This window comes from Triticum dicoccoides, chromosome 5A (genome assembly GCF_002162155.2).
Source record: "Triticum dicoccoides isolate Atlit2015 ecotype Zavitan chromosome 5A, WEW_v2.0, whole genome shotgun sequence".
Taxonomy (NCBI): domain Eukaryota; kingdom Viridiplantae; phylum Streptophyta; class Magnoliopsida; order Poales; family Poaceae; genus Triticum; species Triticum dicoccoides.
The window spans coordinates 246031205-246038022 of record NC_041388.1 but is presented as its reverse complement, the minus strand read 5'-3'; the positions used below and the strand labels follow the sequence as shown (position 1 = coordinate 246038022).

Sequence of the window (6818 nt, the reverse complement as noted above, 5' to 3'; positions counted from 1 at the left end):
CCCTCGCAGTTTCTCTTCGACAAGGAAATAGACGACATCGTCATGTCACAATAATCCGGTCCTGCTCTTTCCCCATCTCGGTGGCACTCTAATGGGCAACGCCGGGGAGTAGATGGCTCGGCCTTCTTGCAGTTCTCCTGATCCAATGCGATTTGTGTCAGGTGCTCGACGCACGGCACTCTCCTAGGTGGCGTTGGTGTCGAATATTGCGGTTGTGTTTGGTGTATTGCAGTGGGCTGTGTGGATGGTGTGGCACAAGATTCTTCTGAAGTAATATTCTACTAGTTTTAGTTCTTGGAGAGCCTTTGGTGCAATATTCCAATACATATTTATGATGTTCCTTGTGGTCACCGTGTGCGCTCTATAATTCGTTTATCTAATGTAATATGCGTGTTTATTTCTAAAAAAAATGTTCAGTTTTGTGTCGTTGCAGATATGAACAGTGACTTGATTGATTCTATTCTATCCAGTTGCTTAATTTTCCCCTTCAAAGTACCCATCGAATACGACGTCACGATACGTGTGACATCCACAATTGCTCGCCGGCTGCTGCATCCCGATTCCCCGCAGATATTAGAGTAGGAATTGTTTATATGTATATTTTGCCTTTCCCTAGTGCCCACATACGCACAATTACGTGTACCCAACGTGATTGGGACGACTAAAAATGAGTGCAAGGCGTTTTCATGACACGGCATTTCGTGGGAGAATGGGAAGCCTATTGGACCGGAGGAGCCTGGAGTTCCACGTCAGTCGTTTTCAGGGAAACAGGGTGGGTGATCCTGTCCACCGGTTGGCGGGTGGTGGCGGATCGTCGTCAGGCTGCATTTGACAATGTCTTGACCAATATATGGAGCTGGAGTATGTATGCCAGTCGGTATTATATTTGTGTTGTGGTTTACATCAACTAGTATGGAAGGACCTTAAGAGTGGCTGATTGTAGTCTTTTATCACACAAATGGAAGCACGATGACACAGAACCGTCTTATTCTTTATCTACTATCTACTACCACTATAAAAGAAAGAGAGGGGCAGATCCAAACAATCTAACCCATTCATTTACGAGATCTAATGGCTCCTAATCCTTCCGTGTTTAACACCAAGCCACCACGGTTTAGTGCCCGCAAATCCCTCTGCCCACCATCGTTACGAGAAAAGAGAAGCCCCCACGACCTATTCGCCCCAACCGCTGCACGCCCCTTGCCTCACTGCCGACCACGCCGCCCGCACGCACCCCACACCGCCTCGTCTCTCCGGCGCCTGCCCCGCCTCCCCGATGCGAGGCAGCTCTACGCGCCGCCCCTCATCATCGGCGGCGAGAGGCACGCGGGAGCTGCAGCCGCCGCCAGGGACGTGGACACGCGTGTAGGCCAACCGCCGGCGTACGAGGTCGCTCCTGAGCCCGCGGTGCGGCGGCGCGGAGCCCTCCGCCGCCAGTTCCCTGCCGGTTCGAGATCCCCACCGCTCTCCTCCATGCCATCACTTTCCTTCCTGCTGCCAGTTCCACCCTTCTCTGCCCTATCTCCAGGTAAAGTTCTGCTCCATCCATCGTAAGTAGCGTCCATGTCATCTCTCTCCCTTTAAATCTCTTTAGTACTATTTATTAGCCCATGGTGTTTCCTTTTCGATAGTGAAACTCAGCCCATGACCATTGTGTTTCCTTTCCTTTTATTCCTTGGTCCTAATTTTTCTGAACCACCATGATTTTCATTAGCTGTAACTAATAAAGTAAGGCGTGGCTGTTTGCTTCGGCCAAATTCAGCTCCATTATCAAATGAATGTTAGGAGAAAATAAGTTGGTAGTACTTATCTTTTTCCAGAAGAGCTGGCATGGTGGACAGGAGCGCTCTTTTGGTTTTGCTTAGCTGTAGGATAAAATGATCACCCAGTCAGTCATGGACTCATGGCCAAGTTAAATGTATTCAGCTGTATAATACTCATATGGTCAGACTGCTTTCTTCTGACTTATATTCTAAGTTTTCTGAAGACATCCAACGACCTTTGTACTGGTTTCTGTAGTTGTTGTTGCTAATGCTGTTGTACGTACTACGTAATGTTATAACGGTGTTAAATTCTGAAATTCAAGCCTCCCATTGTATGTGGCTGAAGTGATAAATTATCTCTTTTTCTTCTTACTATTCCAGGCGCAGACAACCTGTAGAGTCAAGGAGTACAATACCAAAATACGAGCTGCAAAAGTGACTCAAATTCCTCTTCGCTCATAATTAACTACATTGGTAATTGTCCATGTGTGGATCTGGTTGACATGACCATATTTTTTGCTGTTTGCCATTCAATTTTAACTACAATATTGTTTCTAGATAAGATATTGTTTTATGTATTATCATGGGTGCACTTCTTAAGTTTCATGCACAAGTTGTTGATATTTACACAATACTTAAGTTTCATGCACAAGAGGAAACAATTCCCTGGATGGATCCTGGAAAGCCTCTTCCGGAACCAAGTCCCCTCCCCACTCGGAGTCCTCCGCCGCTGACGCATGGGTAAGCGCAAGAGCTGTAGCCCGTCCACACGGTTCAGCGAGCTGCCGCCGTCGTAGATAACCAAGACATACACGGAAATAAGCAAGATTCAGTGCGCCGCCCTGCCCCCGCGCGTTCTGAGGGTGCGACGTCCTCGACGTGTCCAAGACAGGGTCCAGGAAGACCCTCTCCTTCGTGATCCCGGTAAGCTTTTGATGTTGGTTTACTCCTCCAATTCCACTTACAGGGGAACAAAGAGTAAGAGTAAGCATGGGGATAATGGTATTTTCATTTGTGATTCTAATTGATAGTATTACTGTCAGCTCCATCCTTAGAGCAATTGACGAAATGTCTCTATCGCCTAGATTGGTAGACAATAATTGTGCACACAGAGGACAATGTCCATAAAATAACTGCTACTGCATTGCTAATGCAGCTTGATTTGATCTCAATAATTTAGTTTTTGAGTATTACTTTCTTTCACACCTCTGCAAAATACTCCTATGTTCTAGCTTCTCAAGTCTCTACTCTCAACCAGTCCAGTTGTTCAGGTGCTTTCTTGATAAATATTGATTTTTTTCCTTTATCTAGCGATTTCAATCCTGTATCCATCATTCTCAGGATAACCGTGTGATGTAGCCATGGGATCCAAAATAACTATTTTTTTTACTGAAGCTACAGACTAAGCAGTTTCTACCATGTGTGTTGTATTTTGAGTTAAACCTGAATGGCTTTCGTTTTATGATACACCGTTGTCCTTTCATGTTTATAGGAGGGTAGTTCTTCCCTCTGTTACGAATATGAATACTTTTTATATGGTTAGTTCTTAATTTTCTTCATTATTCAAAATACTTGTACCCACTAGGATTTCATTTTTTTATTTACCTTCAAGCAGAATATATTATCGTTGTTTGTTGTCCACCTTGATCCTTCGCTGATATTTTTCGTAGGAAACTTCACATTGAATTAGGATCACTTAATAAGATTCTGGTATATTTTCAAAATTTCTTGCTTTATGCATGAATCTATCATCAAGTTTTGGATCTCTTATATGTGCCTGTGCTGCTGTAGATTCGTTGGTGTTAATTTGCTGTAAGAGGAAATGTACTATTGTTCTCATCAATTCCTTTCATACCATGTGTATGGTTAGTTCTTAATTTTCTTCATTATTCAAAATACTTGTACCCACTAGGATTTCATTTTTGATTATTTCCCTTCAAGCAGTATACATTACTGTTGTTTGTTGTCCACCTTGATCCTTCACTGATATTTTTCCTAGGCAACTTCACATGGAATTAGTATCACTTAATAAGATTCTAGTATATTTTCAAAATTTCTTGCTTTATGCATGAATCTATCATCAAGTTTTGGATCTCTTATATGTGCTTGTGTTGCTGTAGATTTGTTGGTGTTAACTTCCTGTAAGAGGAAATGTACTATTGTTCTCATCAATTCCTTTCATACCATGTGTATGATTAGTTCTTAATTTTCTTCATTATTCAAAATACTTGTACCCACTAGGATTTCATTTTTGATTATTTCCATTCAAGCAGTATACATTGCTGTTGTTTGTTGTCCACCTTGATCCTTCACTGATATTTTTCCTAGGCAACTTCACATGGAATTAGGATCACTTAATAAGATTCTGGTATATTCAAATTTTCTTGCTTTATGCATGAACCTATCATCAAGATTTGGATCTCTTATATGTGAATGTGCTGCTGTAGATTTGTTGGTGTTAATTTCCAGTAAGAGAAAATGTACTATTGTTCTCATCAATTTCTTTCATACCATGTGTAATTGGGTTGGAAAAGGTGATAAACATCTAACCATTCTTGCTTGATGCTTCACTGGAAGCAATTTCGAGTTCGTCCAGGTTCTGAATATTTCTTCTGTTTCCAGATAGGCCCAATCTTCCTCGACGAGGGGTTGTGATGGCGGGCACAGCGTTGCTGGATGACGCTGAGAGTATAGTGGGTGGGTTCAAGTACATCCCTCTGTGCCAGCATGCAGCGGGTCTGCGGACAGGGAGAGCCAGGAAGAGAATGTAGTCCTCGGCAGCCGAGCGGGAAGGGGGGCAGCTTGCCGTGATTGAAGAACATGACGACCATGCTGATACAAGGTCAGTGATGTAGACAGGGAAGATGGACCCTCATGCCCCTGGGTGGACGAAGAGGTAAATTGTTCAATTTTGTGCATATGCTTATCGTCAGTGAGGAGTGGGTGATTAGATGCATTAACAATAAACTGAATAAGCGAATCAAACATATGGGACTCAATGAGGCAGAGTGCCCTAGCTTTTGTTTGGCTGTGTTAGTACATTCAGATTGCATGACAAACATTATGTGATGTGAAGTAAATTGTTCTATATGTCACAGATTGTGCAGGATTGGAGTAGGGAGCCATCCACCGGAAAGGACCCCGTGTTCGGAGAAGGTTTGCGCACTTGAAAAGACGATTAGTATGTGAAGAAGTGCACCTTCACAGATCTGAATATTGATACCCTTCCTAATCCTTAGTTTTGGGCCTTGTTCAGCATATACAGATATACTACCATCTTAGAGAAATATGTTGTTTAAAGATGAAGAGGTGGATAAGTTTCTGGCTTTAGTTACTGAATATCCAGATCCGGTTTGCTTCTCAGCCATGGCCTACATTTAGAGAAGACATGTTCATATGTAAGAGATTTAAGATCAGTTACCTCCTCATGTTGTAATGCTCATCATCTTAATTCGGACATTGTTATATATATGCACCATGGTTCATGACTGTACTTTTTTCATACGTGTTTGCAAAGTTTGTTAGTATTATTATGCAGAGACAACCAGTCATGGTTCTGTGTTGATATGTTATTTCATTTTCACTTGTCAATTTCTTTTGCTTTGAAACAATGTTGATTGGCTGAAAGAATGGTTCCCCATGGCTTACACGCTTAGAGCTACTTGAATATTAAACTTTATTAGTAAATCCATCTAGAAAAATGTTAACATTTTACATCTTGCTAGATGAAGTTGTGTACTGCAGAGTACAATGTTAACATTTCCACATTTCCAGTGCACATTGACAATAAGATTGAAGATGTATTTATCTTGATTGGAAAATTATATCTCAAATTTAATTCAATTGTGGATACAGTGACAAATTTATGTCCTGAATAAGTTATACATTTTATGAGTTGTAGAAATTAGGACTGGTGACAACATGTAGAGCGGCACAACAAGTGGTGTTGTAGGGGCACCGAAGGAAGGTTAGTCGGGTAAATCCAACAGGACGCCCGATGTACAGCTTGGGAGGGGTCCGACCACATACTGCAATCACCCTATTTGGATAAGGACACGTTGGTTCATGAAACAATCATCACGTCTTTATGACTCGGGAAGTAGGAATTCTACACACTTTGCATCAAATTTGAAATTCCCAAGAGAGTAGTTATTCTATGTTATGATAAAAATATTTATGTTCCATAGTAGAACATGCTTTTAGTCGAGACGTGCGTTGCACGTGCATGCTTACTAGTTAAAAAAAAGAAGAAGAGAGAACCATCTATTGGAGTGGCGGGGTTGTCGGGGCCAGACTTCAGCCAACATAAGTTTGATCGTATTCTGCAAGTATTGTTCAATTCTATCAAATACTCCCTCCCTCCATAAATATAAGGTGTTTTGATGTTTTAATATAGACTATATATGGAGTGAACAAATACACTAAAATGTGCATATATACATCTCGTTCAGGAAAAAAATTAGAACATCTTACAATATTTGTGAACGGAGAAAGTATATGTTATGCCTTCTAGGTACTATCTGTTATGTATTCTACTCCCTCCGTTCTAAAATATAAGATGTTTTAACATTTCCCTTTATCAAGTGACAAAACTGCCTAGATTTGGTACTATATAATTCTACGTTATTATACTTGCTCTAAGACGAGTGAGATCACAATCATAGATCAAGAGAGAACGTGGCACATTATATAATCCAAAGTATTTTCTTGGTTTCTCTACTCCATTACCAAGTGTCAAAACTGCCTAGATTTGGTATTATACCATTCTACCCTATTAAAGAAGTTCTGACTTTCAACCTACCGTGGCGGCAATGTCGCGTACATGGCAGCCAAACAACAAAAAATATTTTCAAAAAAAGAAAAGGCGAGAATTCAAAACAGAAAATAGAAATATAGATTTGTTCTTAAGAAAACTCAACTACTCCGAAAACAAATTTTAGGAAAAGATTTACAGTATCCAAAAACAAATAGGAACACAGCATGAAAAACCAGGGTGCAGATAATTTATTAAAAATCATCATAGTATTTACAAAAAACATAAGAACCCCAAATCCA

The 6818-nt window shown here is 41.0% G+C and overlaps 1 long non-coding RNA gene across 1 annotated transcript; it reads left to right on the top strand.

Moving 5' to 3' along the window:
* The first annotated feature begins 2161 nt into the window (after nt 1–2161).
* Nucleotides 2162–5203, top strand: LOC119297170. Its single transcript, XR_005145561.1, has 3 exons — nt 2162–2687; nt 4386–4659; nt 4862–5203. It is a non-coding gene; the product is annotated as an uncharacterized LOC119297170 (long non-coding RNA).
* Nucleotides 5204–6818: the final 1615 nt, after the last annotated feature.